At 46.5% G+C, this 26,372-nt stretch overlaps 1 protein-coding gene across 3 annotated transcripts in view; it reads right to left on the bottom strand.

Annotated features, from left to right (window-relative positions):
• PLCG2 (phospholipase C gamma 2) overlaps positions 1–26,042 on the bottom strand; it is a 237,264-nt gene extending 211,222 nt beyond the window's left edge. For 2 of the 3 annotated variants that reach the window (XM_082269679.1, XM_082269680.1), the window contains exon 1: positions 25,918–26,041. The gene's annotated coding sequence lies outside the window, so the exon portion shown is untranslated. Of the gene's footprint in view, positions 1–25,917 lie in introns of all 3 variants that reach the window. The other variant, XM_082269676.1, reaches the window with a different exon arrangement.
• Between the last annotated feature and the right edge of the window lie 330 nt (positions 26,043–26,372).

Raw genomic sequence — 26,372 nt, 5'->3', positions numbered from 1 at the left:
GAGCCTAAGGGAGTGTTTTCTGAAGGGGGAGGGACTTATGAAATGATCACAGAGACCTGTGATCCTATATAGAGAGAAGAACGGTCAGCTGTGTTTATATCAGCCGCCGGCCTCATGCATCGGCATCCCCACTGCCTGGTAGAGGCGGGAGCGCGCTGGCGCGCGCTTACCCCCCAGCACCACGCGCGCAACCAACGTAGAGCTACATTGGTTCACGCAGGAGAGGCAGCTTGCCGCAGTAAATGTGCAGCAGGTGGTCTTAATGTGGTTAACCACTTGCTGACTGGCCGCCGCATTTATACTGCGGCAGTGTCGCCCTATTGCGCGAACTGACATACTTATACGTCGTTTCGTTCATTAGCCACTAGATGGCACCATCATGCTGCAGGAGGCGGGATCATGCCATGCTTGGCTAGCAGGGATGTCAATCAGTGGGTGGCCGGCGGACCCGATAACCGATGGCCACCCGCGATCATCCCCAGGAGAGGCAGAACGGAGGTCTGCAAGGGGACAAGATGGAGATCTTGTGTTTCTTCTAAGCAGGTACACAGATCTCTGTCTTCTCCCAGTCAGTGCGACCATCCCCCACACAGTTAGTAAGCTCCCCCTACGGACACATTTAACCCTTTTATCACCCCTGATGTTAACCCCTTTCCTGCCAGTGTAATTAGTACAGTGGCAGAGCATATTTTTTAGTAATAATGTCACTGGTCCCCAAAAAAGTGTCAGTTGGTGTCCTGATTTGTCCGCCGCAATGTCGCAGTCCCGCTATAAGTCGCTGATCGCCGCCATCACTAGTAAAAAAAAAATAAAAAAATATAAATTCCATTAAAATTTCCCCTAGTTTGTAAACACGATAACTTTTGCGCAAACCAATCAATATACGCCTATTTGGATTTATTTTACCAAAAATATGTAGCAGAATACAAATTGGCCTAAAATGTTAACATTTTGATTTTTTTACATTTTTTTATTGGATGATTTATAGCAGGAAGTAAAAAATATTGTTTTTTTTTTCAAAACTGTCTTTCTTTTTTGTTTATAGCGCAGAAAAAATAAAAAAAAGTCACTCAAATAGCACCAAAAGAAAGCTCTATTTGTGCCAAAAAAAGGACATCAATTTTGTTTGGGTACAGCGTCGCACGACTGCGCAATTGTTAGTCAAAGTAACGCAGAGACGTAATGCAAAAAATGGTCTGGTCAGGAGAGGGGGGGGGGGGGGGGTAAAGTGATTAAAACTACAAGTAAGGCAAGAACAAAAATAAATAAATAAATCTCGTGTTTATGGATGTTTCTAGTGTATGGCGTCTCAGATCGATGCGTTTCATCAAAAGACTTGCTTCCTCGGGATCTCACGGACTCTTAGGTTAACTCTATAATATTACCAAGAATCAGAATCCAGAAAAAGGATCCTGTGAAGAGCACCAGACCAAAAAAAAAACTAGCCCAAGAAAACGAGGAATGCTCATCTAATAATCAACGCGTTTCGGAGGTCTGAACATCCTCCCTGCATCAGGGCCTTGCTAACCGTACGGGATTGTTCCAAAGAATGAACAATGCAGAAGCCACTGGCTCTCCAGTCACATACTTGGTGATCCTGCCATGAAGGTTCCTATTTGGGCACTGCCAGTTAAAGCTTAAAGTTTAGATCATTTTTTTCCCCCAGGCACAGTACTTACATTGAACAGGCACGCCCCTCGCGATTTTGCATTGAAGTCAAAGGACGTGATTTTGCATTGAAGTCAAAGGACGCGATTTTGCATTGAAGTCAAAGGACGCGATTTTGCATTGATGTCAACAGGGGTCGTTTTTACATTAATGTCAATAGAGGGCGATTTTGCAATGGGATACAATTTTGTTTTGAAGTCAATAGGACCTGATTTTCTATTGAAGTCAATAGACGCGATTTTGCATTGAAGTCATGGGACGCAATTTTGCATTGATGTCTATAGGGGGCATTTTTGCATTGAAGTCAATGGGATGCAATTTTGCATTCAAGTCAATAAGACATGATTTTGCATTGAAGTCAATGGACGCGATTTTGCATTGAGGTCAATGGGGGGTGTTTTGGCATTAAAGTCAATAGGGGGCATTTCTTGCACTGAAGTCAAGAGTGGATGTTTTTGCCTTGATGCCAATAGGACGCAATTTTGCATTGAAGTCAATGGGATGTGATTTTGCATTGAAGTCAATAGGGGGCATTTTTGCATTGAGGTAAATAGGGGACTTTGTTGCATTGATGTCAATAGGATGCGATTTTGCATTGAAGTCAATGGGATGCGATTTTGCATTGAAGTCATGGGATGCGGTTTTGCATTGAGGTCAATAGGGGGCGTTTTTGCATTGAAGTCAATAGGGGGTATTTTTTGCACTGAAGTCAATAGTGGGTGTTTTTGCATTTTAGTCAATAGGACACAATTTTGCATTAAAATCATGGGACGCGATTTTGCATTGAAGTCATCTGGATGGGATTTTGCATTGAAGTCAATAAGGGGCATTTTTGCATTGCGGTAAATAGGGGGCGTTATTGCATTGATGTCAGTAGGATGCGATCTTGCATTGAAGTCAACAGGACGCGATTTTGCATTGAAGTCAAAGGGACGCGATTTTGCATTGAAGTCAATAGGATGCGATTTTGCATTGAAGTCAATAGGATGCAGCAAGCCATTATCTGCATTTTTTTTTTTTCTATTGACAAACACTATTTTTGATGGATATTTTTCAGTGGCTGATATATCGGTGCATTGCATCCAGTTCGGGTGTTCATGCACTTTAAGGCTAATTTCCATCTTGCACCCATACTGTCCAGGAAGGTCAGCTGCACTATTGGGAGGAAAGCTTCCGTCATTCCTGCTGTCAGTCTGTAATGATGAAACGGCAGGTCCGGCATTGCAGTCATTTTATTCAGCATTACTGACTTCCGAGGAGGAAGTTACATCACCGTGGTACGGTCAGCATGCCAGCTCGCCTATTTCTCAGCCATACAGGACCGCTTTGACATGCCGTCAGCTATTTCCTTCGTCATCAACCAGCGAAAGCATTCACCTTTCTTCTATATAACAGAAGGCGAGGGAGATAAGCGTCCCCTCTTCCTTTATTTCTGCAGTTTTTTGGAAATTAGGAAAGTTTTGCCAATTAAAGTGCAAATAAAGCAAACCCGCTTATAAAAATGCCTCCCGGTTACTAGGCAGAAGAGAGCCCAATGGAGGGGTAGACAGGAGAGAGCACGGGGATGGGCTAGCCCAATAGGGGGGGAGGTTAGATAGGAAAGAGAGCCTGATAGGGGGGTTAGACCAGAAAGAACACGATGCAGGGAGGGGGGGTTAGACAGGAGAGAGCCCAATGGGGGGTGGGCCAGACAGGAGAGAGTCCAATGGGGGATGGCTGGATAGGAAAGACCCCATTGGGGGGGGGGTTAGGCCACAGAGAGCCCAATGGGGGGGTAGACAGGAGAGAGTACGGGGATGTGCTAAACAGGGGAGAGCCCAATAGGGGGGGGAGACTAGACAGGAAAGAGAGCCCGATGGGGGGGTTAGGCCGGAAAGAGCCCAATGGGGGGGTGGGCTAGATAGGAGAGAGTCCAATGGGGGGTGGGCTAGACAGGAGAGAGCCCAATCGGGGATGGGCTGAGCAGGAGAGAACCCCATTTGGAAAGGGGGGGTTAGGCAGGAGAGAGCCTAAAGGGGGGGTTAGACAGGAGAGAGCCCAATGGGGGGGGGTTACACAGGGGAGAGTCCAATGGGGCGGAGGTTAGACAGGAAAGAGCCTGATGGGGGGGTTACAAAGAGGGGTTAACTAGATAGGAAAGGGCCCAATGGGGGGGGGGAGCAGGAGAGAGCCCAAAGGGGGGGGGGGGGTTAGACAGGAAAGAGCCTGATGGGGGGGTTACACAGGGGAGAGTCCAATGGGGGGAGGTTAGACAGGAAAGAGAGTCTGATAAGGGGTGTAGACAGGAGAGAGCCCAATGGGGGGGCTAGGCAGGAGAGAGCCTAATGGGTGGTGTTAGGCAGGAGAGAACCTAATGGGTGGGGGGGTTACACAGGAGAGAGCCCGGGGGTTGGGCTAGACAGGGGAGAGCCCAATGGGGGGGGTTAGATAGAAAAGAGAGCCCAATGGGGGGTTAGACAGGAGAGAGCCCAATAAGGGGGTGGGGTTAGACAGGAGAGAGCCCAATGGGGGGTGAGCTAGACATGAGAGAGCCCAATGGGGGGGTGAGCTAGACATGAGAGAGCCCAATGGGGGTGGGTTAAACAAGAGAGAGCCCATTCAGGGGGGGGTTCACAGGGGAGAGCCAAATGGAGGGGGTGAGACAGGAGAGAGCCTGAAGGAGAGTGAGCTAGACAGGAAAGAGTCCAAAGGGGGGGGGGTTAGGCAGGAGAGTGCCCAATGGGGGGGTAGGCAGGTAGGAGCCCAAGGGGGGGTTAGACAGGAGAGAGCCTGATAGGGGGGTTACACAGGGGAGAGTCCAATGGGGGGGAGGTTAGACAGGAAAGAGAGCCTGATAGGGGGTGTAGACAGGATAGAGCCCAATGGGGGGGCTAGGCAGGAGAGAGCCTAATGGGTGGGGGGTTCGACAGGAGAGAGCCCGGGGGTTGGGCTAGACTGGGGAGAGCCCAATGGAGGGGGGTTAGACAGAAAAGAGAGCCCGATGGGGGGTTAGACAGGAGAGAGCCAAATAAGGGGGTGGGTTTAGACAGGAGAGAGCCCAATGGGGGTGAGCTAGACATGAGAGAGCCCAATGGGGGGGTTAGGCAGGAGAGAGCCCGAAGGGGGGTGAGTTAGACAGGAGAGAGAGCCCTATAGGGGGGTTAGACCAGAAAGAACCCGATGCAGGGAGGGAATGACGAAAAGCGCCAGGGCGTGAACCTCACGGCGTCCGGAAGTACTGGGGGACACGAGCGGAGTGATCGGAGTTGCCTGACACCAACGTGTAGAGGGTGAGAGGTACAGTCACTATGTAGTGAGAGCATATTATTTACTGCGCTGCATTTTAATTTGTTTGTGGGGAGGGGAAATGGCTAATTGGGCCCAATTTGGACATTGTCACTTAAGGGTGTACTCACTTTTGTTGCCAGCGGTTTAGACATTAATGGCTGTGTGTTGAGTTATTTTGAGGGGACAGCAAATTTACACTGTTATACAAGCTGTACACTCACTACTTTACATTGTAGCAAAGTGTCATTTCTTCAGTGTTGTCACATGAAAACATAGAATAAAATATTTAAAAAAATATGTGAGGGGTGTACTTACTTTTGTGAGATACTGTATATATATATATCAGTGGCGGATGGTGCTCCATGGGTCGGGGGAGGGGGGCGGCAGACTGACCACACCTGCTCCAGCCCGCACCGCACACCATACCACCCATCTCCCCCCCCCCGGGACTGACATGTGGAGGCAGTGGTGGCAGCTTCCCCCTTATTCTCCTCTGTGTCCCCCCTTCGTTGGTCAGGCTTCCCATTTGTCTTCTCCCTCCTCCTTCACCAATGGGATGGCTTCTCCTTTCGGCCAATTGGAAAACGGGTCTCAGGACCTGCTTCCTGATTGGCCCGAAACGAGAATCTGTGTGACAATAGCGAATATTCATTCGCTATCATCACACAACTGGGTGGGCTCAGGGGGCAGTGCTCTGCGCCCCAAGCCCACCCTTTTTAGAAGCCTATTAGAGCCTCTGGCTGTAATCACGTGCTTCAAAAAAAGAAAAAAATCCACTATTGGAATCCATGCGTCCGGCGCCCTGCATGTAGATTAGGGGGCCTGACACATGGATAAGGAGGACGGCTCCCCTGCGCCTCCAATGGATGGGCCGCCACTGATATATATATATATATATATATATATATATATATAATGTTTGTGGGTTCTAAGCAATTTTCTAGCAAAAAATACTGATTTTAACGCGTAAGGAACAAGTGTCAGAAAAAACGGCTTAGGCCTCTTTCACACGGACGTTCCGCATGTCTGTATATCATCCCATCCGATGACACCGCTGACATCCGATTTGCGTCCTTTCAGTTCTGTTCCATTTTTTGGAACGGAACAGAACCCTATTTTTCTTCCGTTTAACCACTTGCCGACTGCCTAACGCCGATCTACGTCGGCAGTCGGCCCCTCACAGGCAAAGTGACGTAGGGCTACGTCACTAGCTTGTGAGGGTCTAGGGAGCGAGCGCGCGCCCCCGGAGGCGCGCTCCCGCTCCCACGTGGTCACGGACCCCCCCCCCGCGCGTGTGACCGGCGGACACGATGTCCGCCGGTCACTCTGCGATCGTCGGGGGAGAGGGAGAAAGTCAGGCGGCTTGTGTAAACAAGCTGCCTGTCATTCTCCCCTGTGTATGAAGGATGATCATACGGTTCTACTATGTAGAACCATTGATCACTGTTCATACATCTGAAGCCACAGCCAATCACAGTAGAAAGCACGCCCCTAGGGACACACATAGCCCCTCCCTTTCAAAAAAGTTAACCCCTTCACTGCCAGTGTATTTTTACAGTAACAGTACATATGTATAGCACTGATTACTGTAGAAATGTCACTGGTAACCCCAAAAGTGTCAAAAATGTCAGTCAAGGGTCCGATCTGTCCGCCGCAATGTCGCAGTACCGCAAAAAAAATCGCAGATCGCCGACATTACGCGTTAAAAAAAAACAACAAAAATGACAAAAATCTTTCCCTTTGTTAGTAAACGCGATAACTTTTGCGCAAACCAATCAAAATACGCTTTTTGCGATTTTTTTTACCAAACATAGGTAGCATAAAACAAATTGGCCGAAAATGTTAAAAAATTTTGATTTTTACATTTTTTTTGGGGGGAATTTCATATAAAAAAATGTGAAAAATATTGCTATTTTTGCAAAATTTACGCTCTTTTTTTGTTTATAGCGCGTGATCAAAAAATCGCACAGGTGATCAAATACCACCAAAAGAAAGCTCTGTTTGTGGGAAAAAAAGGACGCCAAATTCGTTTAGGTACAGCGTCGCACGACCGCACAATTGTCCGTTAAAATCACGCAGTGCCGAATCGCAAAATACCCCCTGGTCAGGAAGGGGGTAAAATCTTCAGGGGCTTAAGTGGTTAAAAAACGGAAAGGACACCAAATCGGATGTCAGCGGTGTCATCCGCTGACATCTGCAATCACTTAGACTTACATTATGTCCGCATATCATCCGCAAACGGATGGGATGATATGCGGACATACGGAGCGGATGACACAAGTGTCATCCGTGTCCGTGAAAAAAAAAAAAAAAAAAGTGCCGGAGCGAATCGCAATACGGTCCGCCCCGTGTGAAAGAGGCCTTAGTCTCTCTGATGTAAAAAAGGGTTGAGAAAAGCCGTTTTAGAGGAGTAAAAGGTCATAGGTTACAAAAAAAAAAAAAAATTGAACAAGTTTTATTTCAAAATACTACTGACACCATTATCTCTGCAAAACCAGAGATAAGACCGTGCATTCCAGCCCGCTCATATAAAACCAGCAACTTCCTCTTTCAGGGAACGCTGTTGATGAGTAAACAGAAATGATATTACGCTTTTCTGTACAAGGTGAGCGGCTTTTTACAGAAAATATATTTGTCTGCAAAGACTTTAACCTCTTGTACTTTACTGCGGACGGGCAGAATCGCGTTCCCATACGTAGGAGGCTTCTCCTGGGTGTGTGAGCGCACGCCCACCTGGAAACCCTGGCTGTCATTGGATGCAGAACCAGTTTGTCAGGAGGTCCCAGCCAATGATTTGCGGCCGGGACCTGCTGATCAAGTGTGTCCAATCACAGCCTAGAGCCCCGTGCTGACAATCAACAAAGAGCTCTGTAGAGAGGGAACGATCTCTCTGTTTCTTCTCTCTTCTCTATAGTCTCTGTCGCAAGTACACTAATACGGCTACAATGACCTCAAGTATTTCTTCTCCCAGAAAGAGAAATGTTAGTAAAAAGCAGCACACATTACACACATTAAGGGTCGGTTTCCACTAGTGCGACTTGCGGTGCGACTTGACACATGTCAAGTCTCACAGCAAGTCAAAACCCATTGTTTTCAATGGGGCCCGTTTCCACTGCCGCGGCTTCAGTTGCGGCGACTTCAAAAGTAGATCGTGCACTACTTTTGAGCGCGACTTCCCTCTATATATGAGGGAAAAGTCTAACCGAAGCCGCAGTTTACTTTCGCTACGAAGCCGTGCTAGAAGTAGCACGACTTCGTAGCCGCACTAGTGGAAACCTAGCCTTACACTTGTTAGCCCTGGTTCACACCAGTGCGGCTTTAACCACTTAAGCCCCGGAAGATTTTACCCCCTTCCTGACCAGGGGGTATTTTGCGATTCGGCACTGCGTGACTTTAACGGACAATTGCGCGGTCGTGCGACGCTGTACCTAAACAAATTTGGCATCCTTTTTTTCCCACAAACAGAGCTTTCTTTTGGCGGTATAGCCGGTATTTGATCACCTGTGCGATTTTTTGATCACGCGCTATAAACAAAAAAAGAGCGTAAATTTTGCAAAAATAGCAATATTTTTCCCTTTTTTTTATATATGAAATACCCCCCCAAAAAAATGTAAAAATCAAAATTTTTTAACATTTTCGGCCAATTTGTTTTATGCTACCTATGTTTGGTAAAAAAAATCGCAAAAAGCGTATTTTGTTTGGTTTGCGCAAAAGTTATTGCGTTTACTAACTAAGGGAAAGATTTTTGTCATTTTTGTTGTTTTTTTTTTTAACGCGTAATGGCGGCGATCTGCGATTTTTTTTGCGGTACTGCGACATTCCGGCAGACAGATCGGACCCTTGACTGACATTTTTGACACTTTTGGGGTTACCAGTGACATTAAATCAGATCGCATAAATATGAGCACCCATGCAATCCGATTCTGGTGCGGACCCAAAAAAGGGTCCTGTGCGAGTTGTGCCCAAATGCGATGCAAATTCAGCCATACAATCAGTATGGCTGAATTTGAATTGCACAGACATCGCATGTGATTTGCAGAGCAGTGCGCTGCGGATCATATGCAATGTCTGTCACCGCAGATATGTGAACCAACACAAACTCAGATCCCCCTAACTAAAATCTAGTGGAACCGATTGCCTTCAGAAGTCACCTAATTAGTAATAGAGCCCACCTGTGTGTAATTTAATCTCAGTACAAATACAGCTGTTCTGTGAAGCCCTCAGAGGTTTGTTAGAGAACCTTAGTGAACAAACAGCATCGTGAAGGCCAAGGAACTCACCAGACAGGTCAGGGATAAAGTTGTGGAGAAGTGTAAAGCAGGGTTAGGTTATAAAAAAAATATCCCAAGCTTTGAATATCTCATGGAGTGCTGTTCAATCCATCATGGGAAAATGGAAAGAGTATGGCACAACTGCAACCCTACCAAGACATGGCCGACCACCTAAACTGACCGGCCGGGCCCCTACCAAGACATGGCCGTCCACCTAAACTGACCGGCCGGGCAAGGAGAGCATTCATCAGAGAAGCAGCCAAGAGGCCCATGGGACCTCTGGAGGAGCTGCAGAGATCCACAGCTCAGGTGGGAGAATCTGTCCACAGGACAACTATTAGTCGTGCGCTCCACAAATCTGCCCTTTATGGAAGAGTGAGAAGAAGAAAGCCATTGGTGGAAGAAAGCCATAAGAAGTCCCATTTGCAGTTTGGGAGAAGCCATGTGGGGGACACAGCAAACATGTGGAAGAAGGAGCTCTGCTCAGATGAGACCAAAATTTGAATTTTTGGCGTAAAAGTAAAACGCTATGTGTGGGGGAAAACAAACACTGCACATCACCCTGAACACACCATCCCCACTGTGAAACATGGTGGTGGCAGCATCATGTTGTGGGGATGCTTTTCTTCAGCAGGGACAGAGAAGCTGGTCAGAGTTGATGGGAAGATGGATGGAGCCAAATACAGGGCAATCTTAGAAGAAAACCTGTTAGAGTCTTCAAAAGACTTGAGACTGGGGCGGAGGTTCACCTTCCAGCTGGACAACGACCCGAAACATCCAGCCAGAGCTACAATGGAATGGTTTACATCAAAGCATATTCATGTGTTAGAATGGCCCAGTCACAGTCCAGACCTAAATCACATTGAGAATCTGTGGCAAGACTTGAAAATTGCTGTTCACAGACGCTCTCCATCCAATCTGACAGAGCTTGAGATATTCTGCAAAGAAGAATGGGCAGAAATGTCCTCTCTAGATGTGCAAAACTGGTAGAGACTTCCCCAAAAAGACTTGCAGCTAAAATTGCAGGGAAAGGCGGTTTAACAAAGTATTGACTCTGGGGGGGGGGGGGGGGGGTGAATACAAATGCAGCCACACTTTTCACAGATTTATTTGTATCATTTATCATTTTCCTTCCACTTCACAATTATGGCCACTTTGTGTCGGTCTATCACATAAAGGTGTCCTTTTATGAACGGGTGAATTTTTTTCTCCATTGGCTTCTCTACAGTTCTCCGGGGAAAATGATCACATCTGGCACCCATTTTATGAATTGGAGAACTTCAGTTCGCCCAGGGTGATCAGAGGAGAACAGTTTTCTCGGAGATCTGTGTAGAAGTCAATGGAGCGTCTGTAATCTCGTGAGACAAAGCGAGATTACAGTAGTATGAAAATCCCTCGCGCGCTTTAACAAGCAGAGATAAATTATCACTGCTGAGTACACTAGGTTATAAATAATAGTCCCCTTACATAAATATGTATATATATACACTGAATACACACACACATACATTGTATATATATATACACATTAAATATATATCTACATGTATGTGTGTATATATATACATGTATATATATACATAAATATGGCAGGGGGACATGATTACTGTGTTGGGGGGTCTGAACGAGGAAGAAGGAAGTCGATAATCTTCCTTTTTCCCCCTCAGTTCTCCCCGATTTTGTCTTCACTCCCCGCTTCACAAGCTCCAGGCTGGTGAACCCAGGAGTGTGAATTCTGACCCAGATCGCCAGTGAAGTGCGGGGATCGCAGCTTCATAGCCTGGCCATTTCTGTGTCTGTCAATGACAGATTCCTGTGTGAAGAGATGATCAGCGGAGAACATGTTCTCCCCCGATCATTTCTGTTTCATAAACTGAGAATGATCGGAAATGAGCTGTGATCAGCAGGATCACTGGTCATCTCCGTTTCATAAAAGGACACCTTTATCCCAATAAAATACATTTACGTTTTTGGTTGTAACATGAGAAAATGTGGAAAATTTCAAGGGGTGTGAAAACTTTTTCAAGGCACTGTAATACATATTAAACCGGATTAATTTGTTTTATTCGGATGAGAGCGGCGCGGTAGTCTTTGACTCTTGGATAATCAGACGATTCTTTTTGCATTACCATTTTTCATAATAATAAAAAATGGCGTACATACAAAATGGAATCATATTGCAATAAATACAGGAAGGTATAAAAGTGAAATAAGATGATTCCTACCTATTGTGTTTGGGTTGGATGGAGGCGGATCCATCAGAATCTCCAAATCAGAACATAACGAATGAATCCGAAATTAATTTTTTTACTTTCAGATGCACGCGATTCCAGTCGATATCGTCCAATTAGCTAGTTTCATTTCTCTTTGTGGATTGGACTAGCAGGGATGACTCAGTAAATAACAATTCTCCCGAAATAACAAATTAACACGTAAAATGAATACAGCCAATCTTCCGAAATCACTTTAGAAAATACGAATCGATTCGGAACAATGAATTTACAAAACAAATCCGAATATAAGAAATGAATTCCAAAAACCAATCAATCTAACATAATGAAAATGATATAAACCGATATAGTTTTTTCATTGCCCATACCGATATTTTGGTCATCGTGTATCAGCATCGGCCGATATTTCGTACATTTAAAAAAAAAATTTAATTTTTTTTACTTGATAGGTACTCTTGTGGAGGGATCTGGGGGTTTTTACATGGAGACCCGATCAGAGCCGAATGCGGCCTTGATCGGGTCTTCGGTGGCCGTGCAGGCTGGTTGCCCGGCTCTCCCGGTGAGACGGGAGACCCAGGCGAGCCACAGAAGGTGGCAGGGGGGAGGACGTCCAGCTCCTTGTTTTTTTCACGGACACGGATGACATTTGTGTCATCCAGTCCGTATGTCCGCATATCATCCTATCCGTTTGCGGATGATATACGGACATAATGCATGTCTATGGGATTGCGGATGTCTGCGGATGACACAGCTGACATCCGATTTTGCGTCCTTTCCGTTTTTTAACCCGCTTCCCAATAGGCCAAGAGAAGGATCCGTGTGACAATAGCGAATTTTCATTCGCTATTGTCACACAATGGGTGGGCTCGGGGCGCACTGCTCTGTGCCCCAGGTCCACCCTTTGCTGAAGCCTAGGACCGGCCGCCACTGTAAATGAATAAATTAGCTAGCGCTCCGCGGGCCGGATTAAAAAGTCAGCCGGGCCGTAGTTTGCCCATTCCTGGTCTACAATAATCTATGAGGCAAAGCTCATACAATCTTCCATCATTCTGATACAGTGGAAATAATGTATCAGATTTCTTGAGGGATGTTGTGGATAAATATTTCTGTCCCATTTAAATAATCCAAACCCCATTCTCAGTGTCCATTAAGTAGCTGTTCATCATTTTCTCGGTCACCCTGATCATTAAGATTGCCTGGTCATTAAAGGGTTACCCCACTTTAGTGGGGAAAAAATCAGCAAATAAAGAAAAAACAATCTAGGGTATACAATTGCAACACAAATCATTTCGTAATTGAATGTTATTAAAAATTCCCTTTCCTTTTCAATCTGCAGCTGCTGTAATTTTCTGAAAATGCAATATGGCCACCTGGAGGCGCTCTGTACACAGAATGTATACTGACCACACCCCCAGAAACATAATTTCCTGCTTGTGTGATTGGCTCACCAATTTTCCCAGAAGTCTGCACTAAGATACAAGTCAGATTTCTGGCATCCCCTGCAACACAAATGTCATTTTTTGGTGAGATCCTCCCAATAGGAACACGTCTAAAGGGATGCAGGCCCTGCAGATTTCCTCATTAGAGTCCTGCAGCTGCACAGCTGATAGATAATTATGAAACCACTCCCATTAGACCCGCTCAGCACAGAGGAACAAACAATGATTTCTTCAGAATAGCAAAAGGTAGGAATCTGCACCAAAGTTTGTTAACCACTTCTGGACCAGAAGATTTCCCCCCTTAATGACCAGGCCATATTTTGCGGTTCGGCATTGCGTTATTTTAACGGACAATTGCGCGGCCGTGCGACGCTGTACCGAAATAAAATTGTTGTCCTTTTTTTCTCACAAACAGAGCTTTCTTTTGGTGGTATTTAATTACCTCTGCGATTTTTATTTTTTGCTCTATATAAACAAAAATAGAGCGACAATTCTGAAAAAAAAATATTTTTCACCTTCTGCTATATAACATTCTCAAAAAAAAAATGTAAAAATCAAATTTTTTTTAACATTTTCGGGCAATTTGTTTTCTGCTACATATTTTTGGTAAAAAAAAAAAAAAATCGCAATAAGCGTATTTTGATTGGTTTACGCAAAAGTTATCGCCTCTACTAACTACGGGAAAGATTTGTGTCATTTTTATTGTTTTTTTTTTTTTTTTACTAGTAAGGGCGGCGATCTGCGATTTTTAGAGGGACTGTGACATTGCGGCGGACAGATCGGACCCCTAACTGACATTTTTGACAATGTTGGAGGGACCAGTGACATTACTACAGTAATCAGTGCTAAAAATATGCACTGTCACTGTAATAATGGCATTGGCAGGGAAGGGGCTAACATTGTGGGTGATCAAGGGGTTAAATGTGAGCCTAGGGGAGTGATTCTAACTGTAAGGGGGTGGGGCTTGTGATATGATCATAGAGACATGCGATCCTATATAGAAGGATCACAGGAGCTCTGTGATCATTCCAGGGAGAAGAACGGTCAGATGTGTTTACAACAGCTGACCGTTCTTCTCTCTCAGCGGGGAGCGATTGCGGGTTTCAGGCGGCAATCAGAGCTTCCCCGTTGCCGAGTGGGGGGCGGGAGCGTGCCGGCCGTGCGTGCTCGCCCCCTAGCTGCAGGCACGCGACCGACGTAGGTCTACGCAGGAGGGCCGCACTGCTGCAGTAAAAAGGCGGCGGGCGGTTCGAGAAGAGGTTCAAATCCCTGCAATGTACAGAGATCACCCAGAGGGAAATGTTTTTTTTCTCAACAAAAGTGGAACTATGCTTTAAGGGGGGTAAAACCTTCCGGGGCTGAAGTGGTCAATGTAGGTGAAATTAGCACCAGAGGAATGCACAGAAGAGACTTCCGACCAGGACAATATAATGGTCGGTGTCCCATGTTGCCCGCATGCACACTGTTACTTTTAATAGTAAATTAGGTCACAAAGTCAGCAACCAGCAACAGGAACATGGGGGAAGAATTTAAATACCGCGCACACTGGGAAATACCTTTTCAAAAAAAAAAAAAGAAAGCTGAAAAATCAGAAAAGAATGCGTTTCATTTGTTCTGCTGCTCTTACAGAAGTCTTCCAAGGTTTCCACATCAAGCAAAAAAAAAAACCAACCAGCTAACTATTCAAAGCAGATGTAAAAGGGGATCTGTCTAGGTGACATTCGCAGGCAGCACTTCCTCTTTTGTGAAAGTCCAAGGGTTATCTGATTTTCATACTAATTATCTGCAGTTTTACTTCATTATCTTTAGAGACCTGCAAGGTTTAAAGAAGAAGAGCAACCAATCATATTGACTCTTGCAGGTTAACCACTTAAGGAGCGCCCCCACGTACATTTAATGTGGCGGGGCGGCCCTTAACCACTTAAGCCCCGGAGGATTTGGCTGCTAAAGGACCAGGGGTTTTTTTGCGATTTTTTACTGCGTGACTTTAACGGACAATTGCGCGGTCGTGCGACGCTGTACCTAAACGAATTTGACGTCCTTTTTTTCCCACAAACAGAGCTTTCTTTTGGTGGTATTTGATCACCTGTGCGATTTTTTGATCACGCGCTATAAACAAAAAAAGAGCGTAAATTTTGCAAAAATAACAATATTTTTCACATTTTTTTATATGAAATTCCCCAAAAAAAAAAGTAAAAATCAAAATTTTTTAACATTTTTCGGCCAATTTGTTTTATGCTACCTATGTTTGGTAAAAAAAATCGCAAAAAGCGTATTTTGATTGGTTTGCGCAAAAGTTATCGCGTTTACTAACAAAGAGAAAGATTTTTGTCATTTTTGGTGTTTTTTTTTTTAACGCGTAATGGCGGCGATCTGTGATTTTTTTTTCGGTACTGCGACATTGCGGCGGACAGATCGGACCCTTGACTGACATTTTTGACACTTTTGGGGTTACCAGTGACATTACTGCAGTAATCAGTGCTATACATATGCACTGTTACTGCAAAAATGACACTGGCAGGGAAGGGGTTAACTTTATTGGGAAGGGAGGGGTTAAGTGTGTCCTAGGGGCGTGCTTTCTACTGTGTAGGGACATTGCTATTGGTGTAAAAGCAAAGATCAACCGTTCTACATAGTAGAACGGTCAGATCTTTACTTTTACACAGGGAGAACTGACAGGCAGCTTGTTTACACAAGCTGCTCTGTCTTTCTCCCTTCACAGGAGCGATCGTAGTGTGGCCGGCGGACATCGAGTCCGCCGGTCACACGCACTGACTTGCCTGTGAACGAGCCGCGGCGGGCGCGCGCCTCGGCGGGCGCGCGCCCGCTCGCTATAGGCTCGCAAGTCAGTGACAGGCGAGTGACGTACCGATACGTCACTCTGCCTGGCCGGGGCTGACCGCCGCAGTATATAGTCGTGCGGCGGTCGGCAACCGGTTAAGTGCAAAATCATCTACCTGTATGTGAGCTTTAGTGTCGGTTCACACTATTCCGACCGAAGTCACCCCGACTTCGGGCTACTAGTGAAGTCGCCCGTGCACCGCGACTTCGGCGCGGCTTGCAACGACTTCACATAATGGAAGTCAATGCAAATCGCTCCGACTTTTGCAAAAAAAAGATGCAGGAACCTTTTTCTAATGCCCTGTACACACTATCAGATTATCTGAAGACTTTTGTCTTCAGATTTACCTTTTCTATGTAGTGCAAGGGCCTGCCGGATTGCATACAAATTGAAAGTGTTTAGGTTTGACCTCATATTATATGGTTTTGGTAAGTCTGCAGACAAAAGTCTTCAGAAAATCTGATAGTGTGTACAGGGCATTAGTCAGAGCGACTTGAGTCGCTCCTATTAGAACGGTTCTATTGCACAGCATGGACCGGATCAGTGTGAACTGGCAATTAGGGTTGTAGTAGGGCGTCCCAGAGACAGCCAGGAAAAGTCCTGTTTGGGGGTTTATACATCTCCCACGCTCCTCTTTTACACATTTAGGGATCTCTGATCCATGATCCAGTTCGGGTCTTGATCCTCTCCCCCAGGTGAGCCCAAATTGGAGAGAGGACCAAGACTCGAACTGGATCGTGGATCAGAGAGCGCTAAATATGTAATAGAGGAGCCTGGGAGATGTACAAACCCCGAACAGGACTTTTCCTGGCTCTCTGGAACGCCCTACTACAGGGTGCACACCCTAATGCAGTAGGCTTCGCCCACCCATCAGAGGTGTCCAAACCAGGGGCGTAACTACAGGGGTTGCAGGGGGTGCAATTGCAACCGGGCCCCATGCTCCAGGGGGCCTGAGTGGCTCCCCTGTACACCTGGATAGGAGGGGCAGTGGGGGCAGCATGAGGAGAAATCACTGTCCTCCTTTTTCCTCCTGTAGCTGCAGGAGGAAAATGGAGGAGATTGCTTCCTCTGTATGCTGCCCCCGCCACTCCTGCCATCCAGTTCACTTGTGTTCTGCTGTCTTTGCAGGACTTGTGAAAGGGTCCCACTGCGGGACCGTAATAAAGGGCCCCACAATGAGAGTAAAGGGTCCAAAGATCAGTGGGAAGAGCCCCAGGCTTGAAGGGAAGGGCCCCAGCCAGGGGTCCGGGGGGCCCTTCATGGTTTCTTGCACCGGGGCCCTGAAGGTTCTAGTTACGCCTCTGGTCCAAACTACAGCCCTCCAGCTGTTGCAGAACTACACATCCCATGAGGCATTGTAAATCTCTGACATTCACAGACATAACTAGGCATGATGGGACATGTAATTCCTGAACAGCTGAAGGGTCATAGTTTGGACACCCCTGATGGATTCCTAAGCATCCCCTGCTGGGAGTGCTGGAGCGGGATGGAGCTCAGCCCAGCTCCTGCTATGGCTTGTACAAGTGGAAGGGATCCTGAAAGCCGCACATCCGTGTAGTCTAGGGCAGTGGTCCTCAACTCCGGTCCTCGGGGCCCACTAACAGGCCAGGTTTGCAAGATAACTAAATTGCATCACAGGTGATCTCATTTGCTGCTCAGTGATTGCAGTATTCTAGTCTGCATCTCCCCAAGGTAATACTTAAAATCTGGCATGATAGTGGGCCTCGAGGACTAGGGTTGCCACCTCATCTCTTTAAAGCGGAGTTCCGGCCACAAAATCGACATAATCGATTTTGTGGTCATCCGCTTGCTTTTCTTCACCTGAAAAGGAATTTAATAGTTAGGATTTTTTTTTTTTTTTTACTTACCTTGTTATTGTAGAAAGAAATACTCACCTTCCTTCCACTTCCTCCCTCGGCGGCCACGGCCCACGCCGTCACTTCCGGTTTGCAATGATTCCTGGGAGCTGAACGTCATCGCTCCCAGGAGTCAATGCGCCTGCACCAGCCCCTCTCGTCACTTCCGGTGCGACGCCGCATTCCCTGCTAAACAGCTTCTGGGCATGCCGCCGCAATGTTGCAGTCCCTCAAAAAAAAAAAACCCAACAAAAAATTACAGAAATATTTCCCTTAGTTAGTAAACGCAATAACTTTTGCGCAAACCAATCAAATTACGCTTATTGTGATTTTTTTTACCAAACATAGGTAGCAGAAAACAAATTGGCCAAAAAATAAAAAAAAAATTGATTTTTACATTTTTTTGGGGGGGAATTTCATATAAAAAATGTGAAAAATATTGTTATTTTTTCTACATTTTCGCTCTTTTTTTGACCCTGAAGTGGACCCTTTGGGTTCCTTATCTGCCTGTAGAGGGAAGGGTGCTACAAGAGTAGAAACTGAACACTTAAACAGATGGAACAAATGGCTCTCTATGGAGTAGCGACCAACCTTCCATGGGCACACAATGCTTTAGTCAAGTACAATGGATCGCTACAAGATGATACCACATACTGTTCATGTAGCTTAACCCATAGGAAGCCATGTGCTCCATCTGTGTAGTAATCAATAGTTATTCCTAGCAAATTTAGTAGCATGATAACATTACTAGAGGCAGGGCTTTTTTTCAGCAGGAACACGGGGGAACGCAGTTCCGGCACCTCCAATGGGTGATGGAGGGTCTACTGATGCTGGCTGCTGGGAGATCTATTATTGCTGGAGGGGATCTATTTTTGCATGGCAATCTATTGTTGCTGGTGGAGGATCTTTTGATACTGAGGGTTACTTGTTGCTAGAAGGGATCTACTGTTTAGGGAGGGGGTCTACTGTTGCTGGCTACTAGAGAGTCTATTGATGCTGGCTGCTGGGAGATCTTTTGCTGCTGCTGTGGGGGATCTATTTTATTGCTTTTCTTGTTATCATAACCTAATTCCATACATTCCAATACAAAATTATACTTGGTTCTATATTCTCTAAAAGAGTCTGTACTGGAAGCTGGGTAGGGGGTGGAACCAAGGTTCAGTGCTCGGAGGTTGGAAGGGGTGGAACCAAGGGTTAGTGCTCGGAGGTGGGTAGGGGTGGAACCAAGGGTTAGTGCTCGGAGGTGGGTAGGGGGTGGAACCAAGGTTCAGTGCTCGGAGGTGGGTAGGGGTGGAACCAAGGGTTAGTGCTCGGAGGTGGGTAGGGGGTGGAACCAAGGGTTAGTGCTCGGAGGTTGGAAGGGGTGGAACCAAGGGTTAGTGCTCGGAGGTGGGTAGGGGGTGGAGACACAAAGTAACTTAGAAGGGGGAGTTCCTGCACCTATTCTCTGAGAAAAAAAGCCCTGACTAGAGGTCTTATGTAGCTCTAGCCTACTGAGGTGACAGCCAGCAAGTGAGTAAACATCTCCATAGCAAGACATTATCAAATCCGTTGTGTGGCTTATCCCTAAATGGCTTTAGTCTTTTCTCAGCGATGATAAGACTGCATTGTAGATCGCGGTTCCTTCACCAAAAATTAAAGCGACTTCAGCTAAATAGGAAAAACTTGTGTATAGGAATTAAGTCTTGTGATTTCACTCCTATTTCCACAGCATACGAAGATGAAAACCGACAGTTTTTAGCCGACAGTTCTGTAGACTTTGGCCTCTGCCCCACCTTCCACACAATTCTTGGTCTCCTGATAACCATTATGGCATTGGTGACTTCCAGCATGATCTCTCTTCTGCGTTAAATCAATCTATGTAAATCCTTTTCCTGTCCATTAGCTTATATAGTAACATTTTTGGCTGGTTTGGGCCAACTCATTATCAGGAAAGGTATTTGGTGATTACTTTAGACCAATGGTCTCAGAAATGTGGCCTTTTGATTGTCTTGGGGCACTATTTGACACCAATAACGAGGCACCATTTCTTCCACTGATACCAACAATGGGGCACTATTCTTTCAATGACACTAACAGTGAGGCACTATTCCTCCCACTGACACCAATGATGGGGCACTATTCCTCCCACTGACACCAATGATGGGGCACTATTCCTCCCACTGATACCAATGATGGGGCACTATTCCTCCCACCGACACCAATGATGGGGCACAATTCCTCCCACTAACACCAATGATGGGGCACTATTCCTCCCACTGATACCAATGATGGGGCACTATTCCTCCCACTGACACCAATGATGGTGCTCTATTTCTCCCACTGACACCAATGATGGGGCAATATTCCTCCCACTGACACCAATGATGGGGTACTATTCCTCCTATTGACACCAATGATGGGGCACTATTCCTCCCACTGATACCAATGATGGGGCACTATTCCTCCCACTGACACCAATGATGGGGCACTATTCCTCTCACTGACACCAATGATGGGGCACTATTCCTCCCACTGACACCAATGATGGGGCACTATTCCTCCCACTGACACCAATGATGGGGCACTATTCCTCCCACTGACACCAATGATGGGGCACTATTCCTCCCACTGATACCAATGATGGGGCACTATTCCTCCCACTGACACCAATGATGGGGCACTATTCCTCTCACTGACACCAATGATGGGGCACTATTCCTCCCACTGACACCAATGATGGGGCACTATTCCTCCCACTGACACCAATGATGGGGCACTATTCCTCCCACTGACACCAATGATGGGGCACTATTCCTCCCACTGATACCAATGATGGGGCACTATTCCTCCCACTGACACCAATGATGGGGCACTATTCCTCTCACTGACACCAATGATGGGGCACTATTCCTCCCACTGACACCAATGATGGGGCACTATTCCTCCCACTGACACCAATGATGGGGCACCATTTATTTCACTTATACCAACAATTGGGCACTATTCTTTATATGACACTAACAGTGAGGCACTATTCCTCCCACTGACACCAATGATGGGGCACTATTCCTCCCACTGACACCAATGATGGGACACTATTTCTCCCACTGACACCAATGATGGAGCACTATTCCTCCCACTAACACCAATGATGGGATACTATTCCTCACACTGACACCAATGATGGGATACTATTCCTTCCACTGACACCAATGATGGAGCACTATTCCTCCCACTGACACCAATGATGGGGCACCGTTTATTTCACTTATACCAACAATTGGGCACTATTCTTTCAATGACACTAACAGTGAGGCACTATTCCTCCCACTGACACCAATGATGGGGCACTATTCCTCCCACTGACACCAATGATGGGACACTATTTCTCCCACTGACACCAATGATGGAGCACTATTCCTCCCACTGACACCAATGATGGGATACCATTCCTCACACTGACACCAATGATGGGATACTATTCCTTCCACTGACACCAATGATGGGGCACTATTCCTCCCACTGACACCAATGATGGAGCACTATTCCTCCCACTGACACCAATGATGGAGCACTATTCCTCCCACTGACACCAATGATGGGACACTATTTCTCCCACTGACACCAATGATGGAGCACTATTCCTCCCACTGACACCAATGATGGGGCACTATTCCTCCCACTGACACCAATGATGGGATACTATTCCTCACACTGACACCAATGATGGGATACTATTCCTTCCATTGATACCAATGATGGGGCACTATTCCTCCCACTAACACCAATGATGGGGCACTATTCCTCCCACTAACACCAATGATGGGACACTATTCTGCCAACTGATGCCAATGATGGTGTATCATTTCTCCCACTGATGCCAATGATGGGGCACTATTAATCCCACTGACACCAATGATGGGGCACTATTCCTCCCACTGACACCAATGATGGGGCACTATTCCTCCCACAGACACCAATGATAGGGCACTATTCCTTTTACTGACACCATTGATGGGGCACTATTCCTCCCACTGACACCAATGATGGGGCACTATTCCTCCCACTGACACCAATGATGGGGCACCATTTATTTCACTTATACCAACAATTGGGCACTATTCTTTATATGACACTAACAGTGAGGCACTATTCCTCCCACTGACACCAATGATGGGGCACTATTCCTCCCACTGACACCAATGATGGGGCACTATTCCTCTCACTGACACCAATGATGGGGCACTATTCCTCCCACTGACACCAATGATGGGGCACTATTCCTCCCACTGACACCAATGATGGGGCACTATTCCTCCCACTGACACCAATGATGGGGCACTATTCCTCCCACTGATACCAATGATGGGGCACTATTCCTCCCACTGACACCAATGATGGGGCACTATTCCTCTCACTGACACCAATGATGGGGCACTATTCCTCCCACTGACACCAATGATGGGGCACTATTCCTCCCACTGACACCAATGATGGGGCACTATTCCTCCCACTGACACCAATGATGGGGCACTATTCCTCCCACTGATACCAATGATGGGGCACTATTCCTCCCACTGACACCAATGATGGGGCACTATTCCTCTCACTGACACCAATGATGGGGCACTATTCCTCCCACTGACACCAATGATGGGGCACTATTCCTCCCACTGACACCAATGATGGGGCACCATTTATTTCACTTATACCAACAATTGGGCACTATTCTTTATATGACACTAACAGTGAGGCACTATTCCTCCCACTGACACCAATGATGGGGCACTATTCCTCCCACTGACACCAATGATGGGACACTATTTCTCCCACTGACACCAATGATGGAGCACTATTCCTCCCACTAACACCAATGATGGGATACTATTCCTCACACTGACACCAATGATGGGATACTATTCCTTCCACTGACACCAATGATGGAGCACTATTCCTCCCACTGACACCAATGATGGGGCACCGTTTATTTCACTTATACCAACAATTGGGCACTATTCTTTCAATGACACTAACAGTGAGGCACTATTCCTCCCACTGACACCAATGATGGGGCACTATTCCTCCCACTGACACCAATGATGGGACACTATTTCTCCCACTGACACCAATGATGGAGCACTATTCCTCCCACTGACACCAATGATGGGATACTATTCCTCACACTGACACCAATGATGGGATACTATTCCTTCCACTGACACCAATGATGGGGCACTATTCCTCCCACTGACACCAATGATGGAGCACTATTCCTCCCACTGACACCAATGATGGAGCACTATTCCTCCCACTGACACCAATGATGGGACACTATTTCTCCCACTGACACCAATGATGGAGCACTATTCCTCCCACTGACACCAATGATGGGGCACTATTCCTCCCACTGACACCAATGATGGGATACTATTCCTCACACTGACACCAATGATGGGATACTATTCCTTCCATTGATACCAATGATGGGGCACTATTCCTCCCACTAACACCAATGATGGGGCACTATTCCTCCCACTAACACCAATGATGGGACACTATTCTGCCAACTGATGCCAATGATGGTGTATCATTTCTCCCACTGATGCCAATGATGGGGCACTATTACTCCCACTGACACCAATGATGGGGCACTATTCCTCCCACTGACACCAATGATGGGGCACTATTCCTCCCACAGACACCAATGATAGGGCACTATTCCTTTTACTGACACCATTGATGGGGCACTATTCCTCCCACTGACACCAACGATGGGGCACTATTCCTCCCACTGACACCAATGATGGGGCACCATTTATTTCACTTATACCAACAATTGGGCACTATTCTTTATATGACACTAACAGTGAGGCACTATTCCTCCCACTGACACCAATGATGGGGCACTATTCCTCCCACTGACACCAATGATGGGGCACTATTCCTCTCACTGACACCAATGATGGGGCACTATTCCTCCCACTGACACCAATGATGGGGCACTATTCCTCCCACTGACACCAATGATGGGGCACTATTCCTCCCACTGACACCAATGATGGGGCACTATTCCTCCCACTGATACCAATGATGGGGCACTATTCCTCCCACTGACACCAATGATGGGGCACTATTCCTCTCACTGACACCAATGATGGGGCACTATTCCTCCCACTGACACCAATGATGGGGCACTATTCCTCCCACTGACACCAATGATGGGGCACTATTCCTCCCACTGACACCAATGATGGGGCACTATTCCTCCCACTGATACCAATGATGGGGCACTATTCCTCCCACTGACACCAATGATGGGGCACTATTCCTCTCACTGACACCAATGATGGGGCACTATTCCTCCCACTGACACCAATGATGGGGCACTATTCCTCCCACTGACACCAATGATGGGGCACCATTTATTTCACTTATACCAACAATTGGGCACTATTCTTTATATGACACTAACAGTGAGGCACCATTCCTCCCACTGACACCAATGATGGGGCACTATTCCTCCCACTGACACCAATGATGGGACACTATTTCTCCCACTGACACCAATGATGGAGCACTATTCCTCCCACTAACACCAATGATGGGATACTATTCCTCACACTGACACCAATGATGGGATACTATTCCTTCCACTGACACCAATGATGGGGCACTATTCCTCCCACTGACACCAATGATGGAGCACTATTCCTCCCACTGACACCAATGATGGGGCACCGTTTATTTCACTTATACCAACAATTGGGCACTATTCTTTCAATGACACTAACAGTGAGGCACTATTCCTCCCACTGACACCAATGATGGGGCACTATTCCTCCCACTGACACCAATGATGGGACACTATTTCTCCCACTGACACCAATGATGGAGCACTATTCCTCCCACTGACACCAATGATGGGATACTATTCCTCACACTGACACCAATGATGGGATACTATTCCTTCCACTGACACCAATGATGGGGCACTATTCCTCCCACTGACACCAATGATGGAGCACTATTCCTCCCACTGACACCAATGATGGAGCACTATTCCTCCCACTGACACCAATGATGGGACACTATTTCTCCCACTGACACCAATGATGGAGCACTATTCCTCCCACTGACACCAATGATGGGGCACTATTCCTCCCACTGACACCAATGATGGGATACTATTCCTCACACTGACACCAATGATGGGATACTATTCCTTCCATTGATACCAATGATGGGGCACTATTCCTCCCACTAACACCAATGATGGGGCACTATTCCTCCCACTAACACCAATGATGGGACACTATTCTGCCAACTGATGCCAATGATGGTGTATCATTTCTCCCACTGATGCCAATGATGGGGCACTATTACTCCCACTGACACCAATGATGGGGCACTATTCCTCCCACTGACACCAATGATGGGGCACTATTCCTCCCACAGACACCAATGATAGGGCACTATTCCTTTTACTGACACCATTGATGGGGCACTATTCCTCCCACTGCCACCAATGATGGGACACTATTCCTCTCACTAATACCAATGAGCATTATTCCTCCTTAACCCAATACCCAGACCCCTCCTCCACCCTCTAACCCAATACCTTGTCCTCCATCTCCCCTCCCCGTAACACTCTAACCGAATACCCTGACCCCTATCCCCACACCCCTTAACTCAATTACCAGAACCCTCCCCCACCCTCTAACCAATACCTTGACCTCCAACCCCCCTTCCCCCCAACCCAAGACCCCGACCACTATACCTTCACCCCTTAACATAATACCCAGAGCCCTCCTCCAGCCTTCAACCCAATACCTTGACTCCTATCCTCCCTCTCTTCTAACTCCTTAACCTGACAGGGGCCATGCAACAATCACATCTAAGAACTGGAATGCTGCATTATAATAAATGTTTGCTTTTGGGATTAATACCACTTTAATTAGTCTTGTACCTTGGAATTACCCTCGGGAAATATCATATCACCAGTATCGCTGAACTTACATTATTTCAGGACCGCTGAATCTGAGTACTGATCCAGTTTTTTTGCTCTACTCAAAATGAAATAAAAATTCTTTGCAAAAGAGAAATTGAAAGAATACACGAGAGAGCGAGAGACACTTTATATATAGAGTTTGTGTTGTTTGTTATATTTTATGTTGTTGTTGGTGTCACTACCACAAGAGACTGAAAAGTTCTGCAAAGTTGCAGCAGGTAAGGTGTAAAATATAAAAAGTTGGATATTCAGGTAGCAGAAATCTGCGATCTATGAGCCGCTATGACACCCTTTTTTGAAAGTTTCGACCACAGTGAGAAGTGCTGGTGCAGGGTGCAAGGTGCGGGACTTACTTGTTTGTTGCTTTCACAAGTTCCCCGGCTCCCTCCTGTCATCTCGGCTCAGGTGACACCTACAATTCCTCCATCGCTGTCAGCCAAACGTCCACTTTATTCTTCCATCCGCAGGAGAACAGAACCAACAAAAAGCATAAAATAACCAATAAAAGTACAAAAAGAGGAGTTAAAGGTGAGAGTGCAAAGAGTTTCCAGCAATGGGGAAGAATGCAGCGAGTGGAGAAGGAGGTGGTTTAGAGACGAGGAAGTGTCAGAGGACATTGGTGTGCAATGGTTATATAGGGAGCGCAGTCCTTCCTGTTTTATCTCTATACACATGTGTGCTGTGACGAAACCCCTGCATAGCTAATGAGCTTTTAAAGACACAGGCACCTTCTTGGGTCATGCCTATGCTACCACTGCTGACCTCTCCAACTGAAAATCCTTGTTGACTGGCTGCCTTCTTCATTCAT

The sequence above is a fragment of the Pelophylax lessonae genome (genome assembly GCF_965119305.1).
Source record: "Pelophylax lessonae genome assembly, chromosome: 10".
Lineage (NCBI taxonomy): Eukaryota > Metazoa > Chordata > Amphibia > Anura > Ranidae > Pelophylax > Pelophylax lessonae.
This window is presented reverse-complemented; position numbering and strand designations above follow the sequence as displayed.